Raw genomic sequence first — 22,701 nt, 5'->3', positions numbered from 1 at the left:
ACTACCACTTAAAATAATTCTACTTCATATCGACTCAAAAACTATTTAGAATTAAAATGATTATTCTGTTATCTACAGAGTGCTCATACATTTAAAATAAGATAATTTTCCTAAGGATAAAAATAACTCAAAAAGGAACTCAATTCAAAAATCAATGCCAAAGAAAACGTCCGTTACAGTTTGGAAGCCAACAATAACCCACTTACCGTTATATTTTAGACAACAACCATTTAAAATTCTTTAAACATTTTCGAAAACTGCAAGATAGCCAGATTGAGAAGTTCTGTTTGAATTGACTCTAACGGTTATTCGGAGTAAAGGATGAAAGCCAATTAAAAGTTGAATACAATTTAACGCTTTTTTGAAGCTGGATGCTTTAGAATTAAGACAGAAGCACAAGTTTTCCAGATGTATTGCGTACCTTTAGTAAAAGCTTAAAGAAGCACAATATTCATGAAATTTTCTATGAATTGTATGCGACTTGTGCAACTTTTAATAACTTTGACAGCAATTTTACATAGCCTCGGTGGCGCAGTAGGCAGCGCGTAAGTCTCATAATCTTAAGGTCGTGAGTTCGAGCCTCACCCGGGGCATTACTTTTTTGATCTCGATATTTTGTACTTTCCATTCAGAATAAAAAAATGGGGAACAACTATAAATAATAAATATATAATTGCATTCCGTGGAACACAATTTACGAGTGAAAAATGTTCCTATTTTGGATTCCTTAGGAAGACCTTTCTCAAAATAAAGCTGTATGCTCAATGCTCATGGTCGAATAAGATATTTCATAGTATCTGGCAAAAATGAAATTAATAAATGAGTTATGTTTTGTGTTTAACTAATAATTAATTTGGATTTTAAATGTAAAGGGTGGTTCAAATGCAACACTAAGAAAAACAAACATTCCTGTTAATTAAGGATATTAATGAGTTGGGTGGCCTAGCAGTATAGCATTCTGCTATTCCAATTTTCCGACCTTGCTTATGATGCGACTAATTTCGTTGTGTGGAGGGATAATATTGATTTTCTGTCAAGTTTACGAGCGGAAAACAGCTGTTAGTGTCAAATTTATCTATAGTTTAATAAGAATCTACTAGAAAGCATTGTGCATTTATGTGAGTTCATTTAATTTATCAGCTGTATTTTTATTTAAAAATGATCTTAAACAAAATAAACTAGAACATTTTGCCATATGTATATGTATGTCCTTTTTTATTTACGAGGTGTGTTCAAAAAATACCCGGAATTTTTAAATTTCGCGGGTCTTTAGAGTCCGAAGGCCAACATTTGTTTTGTATTGTGTTGATATACATGTCCCCTAAAGTATGATGCAATTTTCAGCTACATTCGCTGTTTACTTTGTCTGTGGTATAGTTGCTAAAGTGGACGTGTTTTTATGAGCTCGGCGATTTTTGTTTGTTTAGACAATGTTTGGCCAAAAAAACAAACGTCAAGTTCCATCAAATGTGAAGGTTTTGCTTACTGTTTTCTTGGATTATAATGCCATTGTGCATCAAAAGATCTTACCATAAGGACTAAGGAGTATTACCTTGAAGTTATGCGACGTTTGCGTGATGCGATCCGAAAAAACGCTCAGGTTTATGGAAAAACAATTCATGGCTTTTGTGCCACGATAACGCACCTGCTCACTCGTCGATGCTTGTTCGTAATTTGTTGGTCAAAAACAATACCGTAGTCATGCTCCAACCTCCATATTCACTAGATATGCCTCCGTGTGACTTTTTCCTGTTTCCAAAGTTGAAGAGACCCATGAAATGACGGAGTTTTTCCTCCATCGAAGAAATAAAAGCCGAATCGCTGAGAATGCTTAAGGACATATCAAAAAGTGAATATCAAGAGTGCTTCGAAAAATGGAAAAAAAACACTGGCACACAAGTGTATTATATCTGAGGGGGGGTGCTTACTTTGAAGGGGACCACATTGAATGTACACGAAAAAATAAATATTTTTTGAACACACTTCGTACAAAGTTCAATTTTAGTTTTCATAATAAGTAGAGTAGATATTTGCATTTTTTTGTGCTGTGTAGTTTATCGTTGGCACAAAGAAGAAATAGTCTCTCAAGACACATGTCAATGAAGATATCCAGAAAGTTCCTACATTTTTGTTCTTGGTGTTCGGACTCTTTTGAAAATACTCATCTTGATATTACATCATTTATAGTCGCTCTTACCCATTTTCCTTATACCTTCTTTCCTCTTTTTCACTTCAAAATTTAAAAGTGACGGTATTATGAGACGTCAAAATGAGTTAACACAAAGAAGTTCAATGTGAACACCCCCTTAAAGAGGTTTTGAAAAAATTGAAGAATGTTATATTAGTACACAATTATACTTATGTGTTAAAAAAAAAAAACAAATCAGATACGTCAATTCGTGAGATACGAGGGACGATATTTACATATTCTGTTTAAAGATCAAATGTCATGCAAAATTACATCTTTTGATTACAGATAGAAAACAAACAAACCATATTTCCACTACAACTTCATTAGAAGTGCCTTCAGATGCACTCATTATGCCTTTCACAAAAGTTCTATGAGCACCGAGCTCTAAACATTTAAAGCTTAGCAGGTAGGTCCATAAAAACCTAATAAGTTAAAGTCATTTAGCAAAAAATTGGTGACACTATCAACAACTCGTCACCATCGCTGCTGCCGCCGGCCGCAGCGCCGGTCGTATGCTAAATGCTACCCGCTGATTAAATATAAAAGTTATTGAGCATGAATCACCTTGGAATTCAAATGCATATATTCTTAATTAATTGCGAGCAGGGGAAGTGAATATATTCGAGAACAGCTATAAAGCCCTGCTAACACCACACCACTCCGCAAGCGGTATCGGTATGCATCGCACTGAATGCAAGTGCGTATTTTTAATGTATGGCGTTTGGCCCCCATCGAATGTCAGAACAATCAATCAACAATAACAAACTTCGAAGTGTGGTTCTTAATGCAAATGATTTAGATATGTTTTTGTTTTGTTTCTTTTTAACTCTGCTTTGGTCTAAAATGATAAATAATTTTAAACAGCTGTTATTATATTCACAAGCAAAAGTATGAATTTATATGAAGAGAGATTTTTGATAAGACTCGAGCTTCTTTTCCTTGAGCCATCGTGTAAACTAGTGAACAATTTACACTTGAAGAATGTCGATGACAACAATGAGACATGTTTGATAATATATTATCTGAGCCTATTGTGGCGATACATTTATACGTATGTAGAGGTCAAGACAAGCTGTCAATAAGTACCAAGAGTCGATTTTTCAATTGTCAAACAAACATTCAATTAATTGGTCAAAGAAAAAATACTAAGGCTACGAGCATACGATCGATAAATTTCAAAAACTATATTCACATATGAAAATGGTGTGAAAAATTTAGAGTAATTTATCAATTGAGAATGGCTGGTCCAATATTTTATTTCAGTTGTTCGTAATTGCAGGATGAAGGTTTTTACTGTGTGTGGTGCAATTGTTCCGGAATTGCTTTTCAAATAGAAATATAGAAAAATCTTAAGGAACAATTTAGAATTTCCGGAAAAATTTGACATTTTGCGTGTCGTGTAATTTGACGATTTCGTACAATGTAAAGGTTACGAATTTCGGATAATTATGGGTGGAGGAGTTAATGAGATATCGCGATTACTTTTTCGGGTTTTTGGTTTTTTTGCATTTTCGGGTTTTCGGTATTCTGGGTGTTCAGGAATCCATATTTTCGGAATTTTGAGTTTTCTGCAATCTGAATTTTCGCGGTATTGGGGTTTACGAATTTCGTTTTTAGGGATTTTAAACCCAACCCGACAAAAAATATCGATTAAATGCTCTCAACGCCTTCGGTTGTATACCTCTATCCTGTGGTCCATATTTACATTGATGCTTAAGCATAATTGAGAGTCTTTAAGCTCTTATATTGTTCTTCTCTAAGTTATGGACATTAATTCCAACGGTGTATACAAGAAGTTCACCGGTTTGAAATATATTAAATTGCAATTAAATACGGCAATTGAATTTTTCACGTAAACGAGGCATTTCTTTTGTGGTAAGTGGCATCGTCTTGGAAGAACCACATATTCTTCAACTCCATATCCTTAAATTCTGGGCAGCGAAAATCTGTTCGCTATCTCGCGTTAACGAACAAAATTTACGGTAGCTGCTTGACCAACGTTTTGAGCATTGCGACGGAAGCGAAGAAGATGGGTGTAGTGGTCAATGAGGGCAAGAATAAGTATATGTAAGTATAAAACGTCACCATGGACAGCTATAACTTTAAATTAGTTGAGGACTTTGTCTATACCTAAGCGCCCCTATAAACTCAGACAACTACAACGCTGAAATCAAACGAAGAATGACTATTGCAAATCGCTGCTTCTTTGGACTTAGAAGGCAATTGAGAAGTAAAGTCCTCTCTCGAGATTCTGATTAATTATCAGCTGATTAATTATCAGCTCAAGAAATATCTTGAAGATCGAAAGCTTCTTAATGACCGGCAATACGGCTTTCGTAGCAATAGGATCTCATGATTCTTCTCACTGAACAGTGGAACAAATCTTTACATCGTTTTGAAGAAAGTAAGATTATTGCACTTGATATTTCAAAAGCATTTGATAGGGTTTGGCATCAGACTCTCTTATCAAAAATGCGTGCATTCGGTTTTCATGAATCCCTGCTTCATTGGATTAGTAATAACCTTTCGGATCGTTCAATACAAGTAGTATTGGATGGATTCAAGTCTGAAAACCATAAAATAAATGCTGGTGTGCCCCAGGGCTCCGTTTTATCTCCAACACTCTTTCTCATTTTTATTAATGATCTCCTGTCTGCAACATCTAATCCAATACATTGTTTCGCTGACGATAATACTCTTAGCTTTTCATATTCGTTTTCAGATTCACACCCCTCTTCTTCGGATGTGGAACTGCAACGACAAAATATGATAAGCTCATTAAATTCCGACCTAAACAGCATTGTACAATGGGGAATAAGAAACCGCGTGGAATTTAATGCTTCGAAAACGCAATGCTGTCTTGTATCGTTTAAGGGAGATATACCCCATTGCCATTATTCATGGATGGCACTTGCATCAATGAGATTGAACACCTCGATATTCTCGGTATGTGTGTCACCAACCACCTCTTGTGGAATGATCACATACGCGATGGTGCCAAAAATGCCGCAAGGTGTTTATTATAAACACCATATATTACCCTGGTCACAAGAGGAGATCGAGGAGAAGACACTCATCATCCCGGTTCTCATTTATGGCGCTGAGGCCTGGACCCTGTCAAAGAAAGATGAGAACTTCTTAGATTGCTTCGAGAGAAGAATTCTTCGGATGATTTTTGGTCCCGTATGCATAGATGGAGAATGGATGCGACATTGACGTAGTTAACAGGATTAAAGTCCAACGACTTACATGGCTAGGTCATGTAGGACGAATGGTCATCAACGCTCCAGCCCGGAAGTTCTGCAAATCCAATCCCGAGGGACGGCGGCGCAGTAGAGGAAGACTTGGCTGCGAAACTGGAGGCAGCTAGCTAGGCACCGAGCTGGCTGGAGAAGCATGTTAGTTAAGGCCAAAGTCCTCTCCGGACTGTAGCGCCACCTTAAGTAAGTAAGCTTGGCCAACGTCTTGCCTGATGACGTGCACCACCATAAGCCCCGATGTACACTTGCGTTATTTTTAATGCGCAGTGCCGCAATGACACAATGCACACATTCGAGTGTTTTTAACAGGAATCAATCAGTTTTAATTTACGTTGCAGAAATGGGGGAAAAGAAAACGAGTCAAGGGTGTTTTCTTAGACCTTTGGTTTTCAAAGAGAGTGAGTGTTGTAGCTCGCCTAAATTCTAGCCAAGATGTCCACTACTCTTTGATTTATGGAGCTACTTTGATGCCATGTTCTCTTTCGAGGCTTCAATAGCCTCTTCACATAAGCCCACAAAAAAGTCAAGTGGTGTTAATTCGCACGATCTTGGAGCCACGCAAGCCCACGAAGGAACATTATGCGTTTGCCGATTGGTAACAAATTTGCACGATTTGCAAACGTTATTTAGGAGTTTGTCTGTTAATTATTTAATTAATAAATAACAAACCACACTGAGCATAGAAGACCAATTTCGAAAAGGAATTTCCAAATTGAATACCACCGTCAAAAAAAAAAACAACCAATTAGGTACATAAAAATAAGTTCTTAAGAAGAAACCAAAGACGTTTCGAGTAGCGTAAAAGCAGGTGCGTTTGCACTATACTCTATTCAGCTTACTGTAAGACGTAAATGTGTCACCGTGAGTTAAAATGCCGAAAGGTTGCACCGGGACTAAAGTGTACCAAACAGTCAATCTTTAGAGATGCTTTGGCTTTTCAATAACCATCCATGGGAACCTTTTTTCCAGGTGCATCAATTCTGTTTGATAATAAATAAAACAAGGTCAAACTTTGTCTCATCGTTTAAAATGATTTTCTCAAATTAACAGAGTGGAAATTTGGTGCAATTTTTTCTGTAAAATTAAGAACTTTTATGTGTTCTGTAAAAAAAATCAAACATTCGAATTAAATGCTGCTTTTACACCATTTCTCTATGTAAATAGTACCTACACTTTTGTTCCATCTTCTTTTGGATCTACACCATCGAAATGATGTGCTCCCCTATGATCTTTTTACCTGTTTTCCTGAAATCTTCTACATCACGTACATACTTCGAAAGCTACTGTGTTTTCGTTTCGCATTGCAACTTATAAGGGTATATCATAACCTGCGTCCATTTAAAACTTCTCATCCAAGGACCTTTCCATTCTCGATAGCGGTAGAGCCTTGCATTTTTATTCGATTAAAAACAAATTAAAAAAAAGAACAGCAAAAACAAGATTGATTAAAATGTAAGTGGGGATATTACACAGAAATAGATTTTTTTTTGTAGTTGACGTTCGTCGTCGTGGTCGTTTCGTCTCGTCGCGTCGCTGGCATGGCATTTCAATGTAACGCACTTGATTAATAAAACACGAAGCGGAAGTAACATTGACGAACAAAAATAGCACACTATGGCGTTATATTATAGTGTGTCGTGTGTAGTGTTTGCTTGAAAATTGCAATAAACATTAGCACGACCAAACAAACTACACTATAAAAAGAGAAACAGTGCGGAAAAGCTCGGTAATTTCTCCGATTTAAACGAATAAAATTATCTGACCAGTCGTTAAGTCGTCGGTCTTCACCTTAAGCTCGCACATCAATCGCCAACGCCAGAGGCGGGTCGATCGGAAGCGGTTAAGCTGGGTACAGCTTGGTGCGCTGCATATCAAACTGTGGGACATCACATGCATCGGCACCAGTGACAGCTACAGCAACAGCAAAAGCACCAGAACCAGTGTCATATACTAACTACTTGAAGCTTGTTGTAGGTAGTCATTGTACTCTACTCCATGACACAATCAATGTAAATTATATCTCGTATATTTGAACTTGAACGTCTATAAGGAAGTCATCCGATTTTCATGTTTGTTTGTTTTCATTTTTGTGGCAGTTGCATTGTTGTTGCATTATTATGGATAATTTTATTTGTTTATTTTTCTCCCAGACAAACCTCCACCCCCTCATTTTTGGTTTGTCTGTTTCTGTTGTTGCACCGAGCCATAACACGAGCAAATGGACTAAGTACAGTTCAGCGGCAACTATAAATCAGTTACAAGCAGTTGCAGTCTGTTTGCATATACAGATATTTTGAGGCGAGACTGAGTTTCAAGAACACCACGGTAACGCCACACTACCGCACCCCACCGCCAGCACCCGTAATCACACGCGAGCGCAGTGGAAAAGCAGCAATGAAATATAAATTAATGACTGCTGGCTGGGTGATATGCATAAACGTATAATTCTCGTCGCGTCGAAAGCTTTTATCTTTAATTTCAGTTATTTGCAACAACCATAATAATGATTGCACAATTATTAAGTCATCTGATAGGTTTTGATGGATTAATTTCCTTAGTTCCGCTATATTTTCTTTCAACTGCAATATCGTGTGTAGTTTGTATGTACTCGGAATGTACTGCATTTTTGCAGTTAAGATTTATCCAAAGAGGTGGATTGTTCAGAAACAGAGAGTTTAGTTTACTGTTAAGGTAGAGGGCGCTACTGGTGTGATAATTTGTTTGTAACTCCTAAATTTACACATGTCAAAAAAATTTTGCACAAAACTTCAAAAGTTGTTAAATAACAATGATACCTTTGACATCTCATCATTTTCATTTCATTTTCATTTCGCTTGGATTTGACAACAAGAAGAAGAAAAGTAAGTTAAAATGTTAATAAAAACGAGATTAAGTGTCAAAATGACTTAATTCAAAATATTCCAATGGGCAGGTTCAGCAACATAAGGCACTTTATTTGCAGTCAACTTCATTCTTTGAACGTACATTTTGATCAAGGCGACTATTTAGTTTTTCAAGTGTCATACATTTCAAATTCAGAACTTTTCTTCGTAAAGTACAAAAAGTTCATAGTACAAAAAGTACCAACAAAATTATTGTCCACAAAACACTTCTTAGGTAAGCTACAAGTCTTTCATGATTTGTATTTTGTATTGTTATAAAATATTATCATTCCTTTTTAAATTTGACAAGGAACCATTTTACAAATAAAATTAAATGGAATTGTGCAGAAAATAAATAAATCACAGAGTAATAAAGATCAGCTTTCAGTTGAATGAAAAAAACATTATCAATTGTCATTTTGACATTCGACTTGATAGTTAGGGAGATTTTTCTTGATTATCTTTCCAGTCAACTTTCCAATAAAGTTGATTTAATTGGAAGGCAATTCTTTGGCAGCTGGCCAATCAGATACTAGAAACTTACTTAAACACCATATAAATACCGGAAACTAATCTGGTTTTCCTACAAGCTGAAACGTCAATTTTCACGCACCGTTAAGTCTAACATCTATTCCCCACAGCTAAAGTCAATTCACCACCCGCTAAAGTCAATTCACCACGAAAATAAAGTAGAGTGATGCCTCTCTTTAGGGGAGGCATGATTTTTTTAATTTTTGTGAAGAAAAAGTTTAATGACGGGTGAAAAAGTTTAATGACGGATTTGTATAGAGCTGGGTCTATTCTCCCCGTTTAGGCGTTAGGGGCAGTTTAAAAAAATATATACGTTAAATGGAAATAATAATGTTGATACTTACAACTAAGTTTTATACATTTTTATAAACCCAGCACTTTTGTCTATTAGCTTGTTTTTAAATCAAGTCAAAACTATGCAAATTAAAATAGTTCGTTGAGTTATTATATTTTTAATAAATATTTATTAATCCTATCATCTCAGATGCCAACTTAAGACTAAAATCAAAAAACATTTTTGCTGTAAACTGTCATCAAATATGGTAAAACAAAGAACTTATGGTTTCTTATACATGAATCACTTATTAGGAAAACAATATGTTTCTACGTGATTTTTTTTTAAACATTTTAGATAGGAAAATACAAACATTGGGATTCATTTAGTCGTGTCCTTTGTACAATAGTGTACCTACAGGAATCCTTAAAAAAGTGCGCACTTTTTTACATTATCAAAACGATTTTTATTTGTCAGCCTATTTACAGAATTTTAAGTTGCCGATATTTTATACATACAGTATTTTGAAATACAGTATTTTGAGATACAGTATTTTAAATACAGTATTATGATCCATATAGGATTTCGAACCTAACCCATATTCTTCTTGTGCGAGTTTTTTTTAAATGTCAAAAATTAAGTGTACGGAATTAACTTACTGTATGGAAACAGAAATAGATTGAAATTAATTGGTTTTACATCTAAGTGACCAACTGTCAAAATTTTCCTTTCAATAGACAGACTTAGATGCATAAGTGACTTAAATGCAAGGCAAGTTTTTAGTATCTAATGAGCCAGCTGCCAAAAAATTTACTTCTAATAAGGGTGCCTTTATTGGCACTAGTAAGTTAAGAAAAAATGTCCCTAACTATCATGTCAATCCTACTTATGTATGTCAAAATTACAGCTAATCGTGTTGAACTTTATTACTCTGGGATTTATTTATTTGCTGCACAACTCCATTTGATGTTTTGTGTAAAAGGGGATTACGTTAAAGTGTAAAATAATTCATGATGAAATTGTGGCATGCCTGAAGATAAAAGTTAATGGAGTAAAGCTACAAATTTTAATGACATATGATAAATAAACTTATTGGTTTAATCAAAATTAACGTTTAAAGAATGTATCAGTTAGCTATAAAAGAAGTCTAGCCCATTGAAACTACACAAACTCCGAGAAAAGAAGCATCAAACTACAGAAACTGATGAAAACCCTTTATTTTTATTTTATTTACGAAGTGACATATTGAGTTAAAATGTAGAAATAAAGAATTGAAGGATCTCAGTCGTGCACTGTCAACAAAATTAATGTCAATGAAATGTTTACTTGAAAGTACATAAAAAAGAGGCTGGGATGCGACCCACACTGATAATTTCCCATCCCGTCTGTCTATTTGTCTTGCTTAAAAGTTTGTAGGTTTTCGTGTTGGGTTAAAAAGTTATTAGTTGAATTATTATTATTATCTGTGAAATAAAAAAGTTTGAAGACAATATTTTTAATTTTTGAAAAGCTATTTGATCGCAAATAAATTTTTACCAAGTTTTAGTATGGTTTTTTTGTTAGTTTTTTTTTTTTTTGTAAAAAAACTGTTGATTAGATTTTTCTAAAAAATTTACTGAATGTTGACAATAGTATTTTTTAAAAGATAAAAATAGTTTAAACCAATATCTCAAAGTTTCGAAAAGATATTTGAGCCAAAAACCAATTCTTAACAACTTTAATTCATTTTTTGTTTAGGTTTTTATTTTTTGTAAAAAACACTTTATTTAATTTTTCTCAAAAATTTTCGGAATGTTGAAAATATTATTTCTTAAAAGATTTAGTTGACAGCCATAATCTCAAATTTCTGAAAAGATATTTGAGTCGAAATTCAATTTTTACCATTTTACCAACTTTGAGTAATGTTTTTTTTTTAGGTTTTTATTTTTTATAAAAAAAAATTTCAATTCGATTTTTCCAGATGTTAAAAACAAGATTGTTTGGAGATAAAGTTATTTTGTATTCGTAAAATGTTCGAGGTGCCAAATTTTTTGTTTCAGTTTTTTTGATTTATAAATAAAAGCATTGAATGGATTTTTTTTCAAAAAATATACCTGTTTGGTATCACGTTACATTATATTATATAAAATTTAATTTAAGTCTCTAGCGTTTTTCGTTCGTAAGACTGAGTTTTTTTAAACTGCTATTAATTAATTGCCCTTTCTGCATCTTTCTGCCTTTTTTCTGTATAACAACATTTATTTGAAGTCGATATGTTTTCTGGTTCTTGAGCTATGGACAACGAAAAAAACGTCGCGAACGTACGGAAATACGGACGTACAAACGTACGCACACACGCACACACAGACATCTTTCTAAAAATCTTTTATTTCGAATCTAGGGACAGAAATGTCAAAATTTTCAATTTGACAAATAGGACCCATTAAAATAACTTCCTATAGGAAGTTAAAAATGTCCCATTTCTTGAAGTCAAGTGTATTTACTTGTGATAAAATATCGTTTAGTTAAAACTATAAGTTTAGAAATAAAACAAAAGATTTTCAACTTTTGTTTAAAGGTTTTTTTGTTGCTAGTTAAAAATATCATGGTACAGGGTCTTACATTTTTCGATTACAAAAGTAAAGCTTAATAAAATATACAAGGGGATACCCATTTGATAAATATTTTATTTGCACTTGGCCATTAAGGATGACAAATTATATCATTCAAATGGCTTTGAAGCATGCCACAGAAAAAAACGTTTGCCAAATCGCATGATCTTGATGGCGATCAGGAAACTTTCCACGCATTAAAGCCATAATTAATTGTATGGGTGGCTTGTTGTTCCCGCTTTTTAACACATATCCAAAACCTGACTTTCCATCACCAGCACGCGCCAAAAAAATAGGCGTTTGACACATTCGGGAAATTTGCACTTCCGAAATTTGTTTCGCGTGCATTACGATGATGTTGATGCTGATGTAGTATTTTGAATTGGCAAGACGCTGGTGAAACCTTTTATATCGCCGTGAAATGAAAACCAAATAGCCAAACTCCGCACAACCTTCAATTTAAACCTTGACAACATATCTATGTAATATGGTGCCAAAATAGTCCTTATTACCTTTTACCATTTTTGAATGTTTTTGCACGACCTGTTGTTTTCACTTCTTAAATAAATGTTCATATTCTCCGTCATCTGTGAAGAAAAAGTAATCGTGTATACTTAGCTTAACGCTCTTTTCAAATTTCTTCACTATTGTTTCAATTGCTTGCGAAATACGCTTAAAGTGACTACGTTTGAATTACCACTTTTTGTAGTGTGTTTGAGTAATGTTGTTAGTTGCTAAGCGATTCGCTATCATAAATGGCGAACAATTAACCAATATTATGACACTTCAAATGACAGCTGAGTTTGACAGGTATCAAATATCAGCGCTACCAAATTGAAACCACAAAATGAATGAACAACATAACATATTTTTGTGGTAGCTCTTAGCGCCCTCTTTTAGTGTATCTTGGGTCTTAAATTAATTACTCTCCTGGCTCTGGTTCAATATAAATTGCCTATATGACGTGTTTTTTTTCTTTTTTTGATCACCTTACAAATGCTCAGACAACCCGACATTTTATTAAAACAAAATAAACAAATAAAACTAATAATAATGAAATACGCTAAGGCCAAGGTCGTTGAGCTTTTTTCAATATGTATTATTGTATTGAGGCAAACAACATTTGCAGTCCACCATAATATTTATCATTTGGATTATTATACATAGTTATAAATATCTCGCTACACTCCACAAGTCTCTTTCATACTTCTGATGCCTACATACAGTTATTATTGTTCGAAAATAGCATCTTGAGCATGTGTGTAAAAAAAGTGTACATTTTTGTTTGTTTTTATTTTAACAACAATAAATGACTATTTACAACTATTTATGGGAATTTGTAGTTTTTTTCGTTTTTTTGTATGTTTTCTTTTAAACAATTCAAAGCAAAAATAAAATCATGATTCTCCACTGTATTGTTATTCGAGGACACAAACGATTTATTTATTGCAAATATAATGATGATGCTGGGGTACCTTTATTTAACCCACCTAATTTATGTTGCTTTTGTTTTTTAATTAAAATGTACACATGGGTCACTTGTACTCGTCGGTTATATAGGTGTACATTTTTGGACAGTTGAAAAACAAGCTATACGTATTTGAATAAAGTTTCAAATATGTACTTAAATCTTCCATCTCTTTTTTTAAAAGTCAAATAAATGTCAGAAGTCAAAATCAGGCGTTTTTAATTTTTTAACTTAGGATAGAGCTCTGATCAGAATCCGAGCATACCGAGCATGCTCTGAACATCCTTTTAATAAAGCATGTTCTGAGCGTTCAGAATTAGTTTTGAAACACACCTGAACACTTAAGCTGTCAATATTTGACATTTCTATGTATGTGTTATTTTCTACAGAAACAAGTTTCAAAAATGGAAGAACTAATTGTAATCAAATTAAATTGTTTCTTATATACAGTTGTGTTCAAAAAAAATAGGAGTGACTAATTTTTAAAAATAAAATCACAATTCAATAGTTAACTAAGTTATTTTTATTTACTTTTTCTTTTGTACAAGGTAGGAAATTCGGTCATGTGTTAATTATGCTTATTAACTATTTTGCTTTAAACAAATAAGATAGTAAAAACATAAATTTTCTTAAAATTAGTCAGTAAGGAACTGTTCAAAATAATAGGAGTATTTCATTTCAAGTATAAAAAAAGGAAGCAAATGATCAAACTTAACATTATTTTTTCAGTACTTTGTTGAAAAACCTTTGTTTTTTATGATCGCTGCACATCTACGCGGCATTGAGTCGACTAGGGTCCGACAGCGCTCAATTGGTATTTGATGCCATGCTTCCTGAACTGCGTCCCACAATTGCCGCGAATTCGAAGGTCTCCGCTGGGAAACACCCTTTTTGACATCTGCCCATAAATTTTCTATGGGATTAAGGTCAGGCGACTGAGCTAGCCACTGCATAACCTCAACCCCATTGACACGAAACCACTCCTTAGCAGACTTACTCGTATGTTTCGGGTCGTTGTCTTGCTGGAATACCCATTTTAACGGCATATTCCATTCCGCATGAGTCAGCATCACATTGGACAAGACATCCACATAAACCCGCTGATCCATTGTGCCAATTATTTGATGTATGGGGCCAATACCACTATAAGAGAAACTGCCCCATGCCATCACCTTAGCACCTCCATGCTTTACAGTTGGCATGTGTTTTTGCGAATTGTAGGCGTGCTGCTACATGCTTTTTTGTCAGCATGGGCACTTTTCGCGGACTTCTTGCGGTTAATTTATTTTCTAACAATCGCCTTCTTATAGTTAAACTACTAACTGACAGTCCGAGATCTTCCCTGATCATCTGGGAGGAAGCAAAGGAATCTTTTCGACTGAACCGAGCGATGCGACGATCCTCCGTTACAGTTGTTTTTCGCTTCCTACCTCGGGTTTCGGATTTTTCTTTGTATTTCATGGCGTTAGCGATCATCTGGTCAGAGCATTCTAACAGTAACTTAATTTCTTTATATGTTTTGCCTTCATTTCGAAGTTTTTTAATTAATTGACGCTTTTCGTTGGTGCAATGCCTTCCTCGGCCCACTAAATAATCAAATGTGTGGAAATAAACGATGTTTCAACTTTTAAATATTCCTAGTTCAATTTTCATACTTACTTTTATTTTTTTTTGAATTTTTTTTATTTTATTGCTTTTAAAACGTGAAATCTTACCCACACTCCTATTTTAATGAACAGCCCAATTGGGAGTAATAAACACTTAAATTGTGGTTATGAATGCAAATGTGCATGAATTGCAAACCAATTTATTGTGTTATCATACTCAAGGTGCCGTTATATTTACCGGAAGAGAAATGAGTTGTTCACCACTAAACACATGTTAAAAAAACAACTTAGACAAATTTTGTAAGAGCACTCCTATTTTTTTGAACACAGCTGTAAACTTATGCCTTCTGCACTAGCCCGACTATTTTCTTGCACCATTTTAATTGTTTCATTTCTGTTTTCTATAATTTCACCTGTCAAATGCTTGTTCAGCTTTCAACTCGGTCTGCTTAGTTATTTAATTTTGATCTCATATAACACGCTCTAAACACGATCAGAACAAAAAAAGAAACACAAATCTGAAGCTCTGACGTTCAGTGATAAACACTAAACACAATTTTTGTTTGACAGTTCAGGTTCTGCTCTGAACTAAAAAAGAAAAACGCCTATGACTTCGAATTGCTCGTCCATCAGAAGGTTTTTGAACTCTATATAATGAACTTCTTTCAAATATAGAGAGGGGAAAGAGGAAAGAAGTAGAGAATAGAAGAGAAAAAAGAAAAATTATATACAATAAAACCTCAGTTACAAGCTTTATTTTGAAAAATATACGCCGAAGGCAACTTTCAGCATACTTATGTCATTTGTAAATTTAATAAAATTTCACTCAAACAAACCTACGCAAACTTCAGAACTGACTCCCAGACTATAAGAAAGTCATTATTTTCAAACACCAAATAAGCCCATTCATATGGAACTGTCTTTCGCATATATTTTTTGTAAGCACTTTCGCCATCATGCACTTGACAATAGTCAACAAAACTTTTACAATCATGAATCTTACAGTATTGGCTGCGTTCAATTTCGTGTTAGATAGGATAACCTGGATAAGAGGATTTTAAAATACTTTGTTAAGCGAGTTAGACAGATAAATGAAGATAGCTGGCAAAAAAGCTGTTTACAAAAGGCAGACAAAACTTTACATTTGAGGTTCAAAATTATTGTAAAATAATGTTGTCATAATTGGTAATTTTAATAATTCAATGGACTTTTAGCAAAATACATAAAATCAGAATCAATTTTTATACTCTTTAAAAAATCAAATATATGTTGAATCAGTTATTTCGTCAGATGCCCACATATACTAGAAATTCTTCAATATTTTTTTAAGCCAATTTTTGACATCTCATCTGTTTTGGATCAGCTGTTTTTTATCACGTTAAACACTAACAAAAAGGAAACCCTATCTATCTGGGATTGAACGCAGCCAATCACAACAGAAATTGATTGTCACTTTTGAGTCCAAGAAATGTCATTTTACTGTAATCAAAGAGACTGTCTTATTAACTTCCCATAGGAAGTTATTGTAATTGGTCCGATTTGTCAAATTGAAAATTTTGATGTTTCAAGGTCCCTAGAGTGGAAATAGAAGATTTTTAGGAATATGTCTGTGCGTGCGTGTGTACGTACGTTCGTACGTCCCTACGCTCACGATGTTTTTTTCGTCGTCCATAGCTCAAGAATCTGAAGAGATATCGATTTCAAATACATTTTGTTATACAGATAATAAGGCAGAAAGATGCAGAAATTCCGTCGGTGGTTTTTTTACCATAGCAGTTTGAAAAAAGGTGAACATTTTGGTTAACCCTAAATATCTTACGAACCAAAAACGCTAGAGACGTGAATTAAATTTTATATAATATATTGTAACTTGATACCAAAGAAGGTTTTTTTTTTCTTGAAAAAAAATCCATTTAACGGTTTTTTTTATAAATCAAAAAAACTAAAAAAAAATGTTGTCACCTCCAAAATTGTACGACTAAAATATGATTTCATCTCCAAAACAATTTTGTGCCACGAAGAATAATGTTTTTGACATCTGATCAAATTTTGAGAAAAATCGGATTTACAGTTTTTTTACAAAAAATAAAAACCTAAAAAAAAAATTAATAAAAGTTGGTAAAAATTGATTTTCGACTCAAATATCTTTTCAAAACTTTGAGATAATAGCTTCTATATTCAAATTTTTAGAAAAATCGAATTGACTGTTTTCTTACAAAAAATTAAAACCTAAAAACAAATGTATAAAAGTTGGTAAAAATTGATTTTCGACTCAAATATCTTTTCAAAAATTATAGATATTGGCTTTAAATTACTTTTATCTTTCAAAAAATATTGTTGTTAACATTCAATAAAATTTTGAAAAAAATCGAATTGACAGTTTTTTTATAAAAAATAAAACTCTAAAAAAAACAAAATTAAAACTTGGTAAAATTTACTTTCGACTCAAATAGCTTTCCAAAAATTAAAAATATTGCCTTCAAACTTATTTTATTTCACAGAAAATATTGTTTTCGATATTCAGTAACTTTTATATAAAAATTAAACAGTCCGTTTTTTTTCATAAAAAATAAAATCTACAAAAAATAGTACGCAAATTTGGTAAAAATTAATACGAGTACATAATATAGACAAATATTTAAGCAAGAGAAATTGACAGACGGGATGGGAAGTTATCAGTGTGGGTCGCATCCCAGCCTCTTTTTTCTATTTGTTTTGTCTACATCTGCCAATTTTTTGAAAAACCAATACTTGCCCTATAGAGCAGCATACAGCTCAAAAAGGAGCCACACGGATAGAGTTAGGTATAGCGTAATCGTTAAGTACTTGCGGTGATCATTAAGCGTCTGTCTAATTGAAAATCAAGTCGAGAATGAGCTGAATCATTGAGTCGAGAGATATCAACAATAGGCATTATAAAAATATTAACAAAAAAAGGAATATAAATAAATTATTCGCTTATAGTTTTTTTGTTTTGTACTTTTCTCATAGCTTTTGGTACAGATATGATCGAGTATGTTTGAGGTCTCGTGGCCAACAAGATATTATACTATTTGCCATAACAAGTTCGCACTTTGAATGATTATGACAATTGCGTTAATAGGTTAACTATTACATTTTGGTCTTTATCCGACTTTATGGTTTGGCAACTGTTTGACCTTGAGTGATTTTTTTGAGAAATTATAGTCAAGTTGCAAAGCAACCGTAACCCTTGTTTCACTGTCCCACCAACTAATCGACTCACCGAATGATCAAATCGAACGGGTCGTCGTTGAGATTTGTTACTAAGGAAACAAGACTACCTATTTCTTTAGCTAATTGGTTATGCTTGAGATTTTGGCAAAAGCTACACTTTAAAACCAGAAAAAATAAATAAATACTCTATCGACAAAATGTATAGTGCGTCCTTCACCTAATTCTTCACATTTGAAAGAAATTTTTAAAAATAACTATAGGTAGATAAGTATAGAGTACACAAGCTTGCCCCACTCGGAAGCTTCTATGATTTATTTTAATTGCAAACTTTGATGGCGGACGATTTCGGTTGAGGATACTCTCACTTGGTACTCGAGATGCATTAAGTTCATTGTTTATGTTTAAATTAAATTGCATAAGAAGATTGTTTAAATTTGAGAAGGTCTAATTAAATATATATACATATCTTATTTTGCATCTACAAAAATATATTATATACATATGTGCACATAGGTTCGTTCATATAATGTAAGTTGAATGTTAAAGTATACAAAAATTTAAACTAAAAATAATGATTTGTTAAGAAAATTATTTTTGCTTGGCCAGGGTGAAGCGAAAATTGCACGGCTAATTGGCGGTTATGAGAAGAAAATATATTTAGTTTTCGCATCTTTTTGACATCATCAAAAGAATTGAGTGGAAGTGGATGTTTAAGTTGAGAAAATGACAACAAAATAATTCAAGATCAATAATTTTTCTTTGATTTCTAGACAAAATTTAAAGTCCAATAAATATCTCACGTAGGAATAGAATGAGGTGAAAATTATTAACTTATCAATTTTTGAATTCAAGAAAAGAAAGTTTAAAAAAGAAGAAAGTTCATTCTAGTATTTAGGCTATAATCATGAAGCCAAACGTATAAACGGAGATAAGTTAAGGGTTAGGCCTTATTCTAACCCTTCAATGCATACTGTTCCATATCTGGTATAGACAAAATAAACAAGTCTCCTGATTGTTTAAAGATACATAGCGACATTTATTGACCAACAGAATATTTTTTAAGCCTTTAGCAACGGCTTACTAATGACAAATGTATGCACTAGATGGCGTAAGGTATCGATTGATATTGATCCGTACAGAAGTTGAACGATCGTTTTGAATTCGTAGTTTACGTAAATTGAAAAAATATACCTACTTATTTAAATGTTCCAGATATGGTACACCATGCATTAGTTCACTTCTAATATGTTGTTTCGGTTGGATTTTATTACAAATAATAGCGAAGAAGGTACTATCTAAACGAGTCGATTGAGTATTTAGATATATCCTCGGGGAGCGAAGACTTTTCGAGTGCGGGAAGTGATAATGACATGGCGAAAATTAGAGAAAATTTGGACTAAATGACTGCAGATAATGATTCTGAAAATGATATCGAGCTTACCAGGTATGAACCATTATCTTTTTTAGATAGATAGATAGATAATTTTTATTCATTCAAGCAAACTTAAAGCTATAGATACAATATAAATGTTTTTACATTGAATAAAATTAGTGAACATTCGGTAACTATAAAAGTTAGTGTTGAATGACACGCCAAATAAATTAATTCAAGTAATATCTGATGTGGGGTGACAATCAGAGTTTTTTCTCAAAAAAATGAATAAAAGTAAACTTGAGCAAAAATTAAATAAATAAATTATTTCAAAAAATAAACTTAAAAATTCAAAAATGATATACTGTGAAAAAAAATAAAAACAACAAGCAAATATTTAAACTATATATGTTTGTGCTGCTTAATAGGATAAGGTTCTCAAAAAGGATTCGATGCATTCATAGTCATGTGTGAATAGCTAATCTCTAACTTTGTTCAAAAAAGATCTAAAAGAAATAGTTTGTCTTTTAAATAACGGTAATTTATTAAAAAGTTTTAGAGCTGCAACTGTGAAAAAAAGGGAGAAATGTGTTCTACGTGCGAGTGGTACAGTAACAAGATGTGAGTTATTTATACGTAGACTGTAAGGCTGTGAGTTTCTAGTTGGAATATTACCACTTTTTTAAAAAAAACTCTCTTAAAGCTTTGAAAACATAGAGATGTATCATTGGTAAAATTTGGAATTCTTGGTATAAAGGCCAACTTTCAGCAAAACGATTTTTATTACAAATTATTCTTATTGCATGTTTTTGAGCTAACATAAGGGTTCTAAAAATGTTTGCGTATGATCTACCCCAGCTGGAAATTCCGTATTGAAGCTTTGAATACGCAAGACCGTTATAAATTACTTTTAACACTTTTTCGAGCAAAATAGTTTTATGAGGTACATTTTACGAGTAACCAACATCATGTGTGATTTCAAGGAGCGAATCTGTTATCTTTCCAATTTAATTTGAAATCGATTAGAACACCCAAGTATTTGAATTTCATCACTGAATCAATTTTAAAGCAACTATCGGAACATAAACTATGAGAATAAAAATTAAGTTCACCACATTTATGAATAGGTAAGCAAAATTGTTTACAGTTATGGGCATGAAAGCAAAGGTTATAATTAAAAAGACTGTTATCAGAAAGTTTAAAAGTTACTAACTTAGTTTTCTCGCTTATAATTAGCTTATGAGCAGCAAACCAAGTCCTAAGGATTTCTAAATCTTCTTCAATCTTGACCACACATTCAAAAGTAGTATTAAATTGATAGGTCTATTCTATATCATCTGCAAAGACAGTTGGGGAACCATTTAATTTAAGATTGAAAAGAGAATTTATATAAATTAAGAAAAATAATGTACCGAGAACGGAGCCTTGTGGGTCTACATTTTTTAAAGGAAGTGAATTGCTAAAAGTTCCGTTCATATTTAATTTTTGTTCTCTTTCCTTTAAGTAGGATTGAAGCCATTTAAATATAACACCTCGAAAACCAGCATTATACAGTTTGTTTAACAGAACGTCAACGTGATCAACCATGTCAAAAGCCTTAGACATATCAACGAAAAGGGCCATGGTAGTTTTGTGGCAATTTAAACTGTTATATAATTGAGTACATAGCCTTAAAATAGCGTCTTCGGTAGACATTCCTGATCGAAATTCAAATTGATTATCGCTTAAAAATTTATTTTTGTCCAAGAAGGAAATTATTTTTGCCTTTATAAGTTTTTCAAAAAGCTTTGAGAAAGTTGAAAGCAGAGAAATAGGTCTGTATTCGGAAACATTCTTTCTATTACCATTTTTGAAAAGAGGCACAACTTAAGCACACTTAAGGCGTTTGGGAAAACAACCATTTTCAATACTTACGTTAAATAGATAACTCAATATATCGACCACAAACAAGGCAATTTTTTTAAGTATGATACTAGAAATACCAGCAGTAGTACACGAATTTTTATTTTTCAAAGATAAAATAGCCATGTAGACTTCACGCGATGGTATAGAATTGAAAACAAAATTATTTGATTGTAAACTATCAGAAGTTATATTTGAAAATATTGAACAATCACAACTTGAGCAAGGATCAACTGAAGGTTTGAGTTTATCTGAAATTCCGTTGAAATATTCATTAAATATATTGGAAATAGAGTTTAAGTCACTAATTGAAACATCATTAATTTGCAAGTTATCTATTTCGACGTACTGCGAATCCTTACCTAAAATATTATCTACTACCTTCCATTCTTCTCTTATGTTTCCATTTGCTTTTTCGAATAAATTCATATAATTGTTACGCGTTTCTTCTATCTATGTTTGATTGTTTTACATAAAGAAACATAATAATTTTTAGGATTTCTGTTTTGGGATGTTTTTTGCACTTAACACTTAAAGTATTTTTCTTAGAAATCTGCTTAAGTAAATTGTAAGTCATCCAAGACTTTAAATGCTTATGGCTTTGTGAACTTAGACTAGAAGTATAAGTACAAGAATGTATGTGATTTTGTAAAATTGAACTAAAAAAATCAAAGGCCTTAGATGGGTTGCTTTCCAAATAAACTGGCTTCCAAAATTCATATTTTAAAAGTTCCAATAATAAAGAGTAACCAATGCATTCTTTATTTCTTTTGAGTGCTTTTCTACTACTCCCTGAAGTAAAATCCAATGCGTTATTAAGACCAACCATGTGATGGTCTGTTAACCTAAGATCATAAACCTTACCATAAGAAATTTTACTATGTTTTGTATTAAATCTTGCGAATATGTGGTCGATACAAGTATTCGAAGATTCTGTCACACGGGTTGGCTCGTTTATATAACTCTTAAGACCATTTGCTGCCAAGAGAAATAAGTAATTTTCTGTATCTTTATGTATTTCATTTAATATATCAATGTTAATATCACCTATTAAAATCAATTAATTGTACCAAGAATATTGCTTAATTCTTCAATAAAAATACTTTTACTAAAATCATGCAGTCTATATATACAAAACATAGTGTAGTTATCATTTTCATAATAAAACGACAACTTTAACACATCTGCACCAGAAAATTCAATTTTAGAGTACTCGCATACAAAACCATCTCTCACATAAACAGCTACACCTCCCGCTGGATATAATTCATTACAATTACCAAACAGCGAATAACCAGGTATATTGTATAAACAAAGTTCATTCTCATAGATCCAAATTTCACTCAAAACTATTACTACATGTAAACGTATGAGCGACTCAACATGAGCTACAAGAACCGAACACTTTTTTCTCAAACTACGGATATT

The 22,701-nt window shown here is 32.8% G+C and overlaps 1 non-coding gene across 1 annotated transcript; it reads left to right on the top strand.

Annotated features, from left to right (window-relative positions):
* The first annotated feature begins 520 nt into the window (after positions 1 to 520).
* Trnam-cau (transfer RNA methionine (anticodon CAU)) lies at positions 521 to 593 on the top strand. Its single transcript has one exon. It is a non-coding gene; the product is annotated as a tRNA-Met (tRNA).
* Positions 594 to 22,701: the final 22,108 nt, after the last annotated feature.

This window comes from Eupeodes corollae, chromosome 3 (assembly GCF_945859685.1).
Source record: "Eupeodes corollae chromosome 3, idEupCoro1.1, whole genome shotgun sequence".
Lineage (NCBI taxonomy): Eukaryota > Metazoa > Arthropoda > Insecta > Diptera > Syrphidae > Eupeodes > Eupeodes corollae.
Note: the sequence above shows the minus strand (reverse complement) of the source record. Positions and strands in the feature narration are given on the sequence as shown.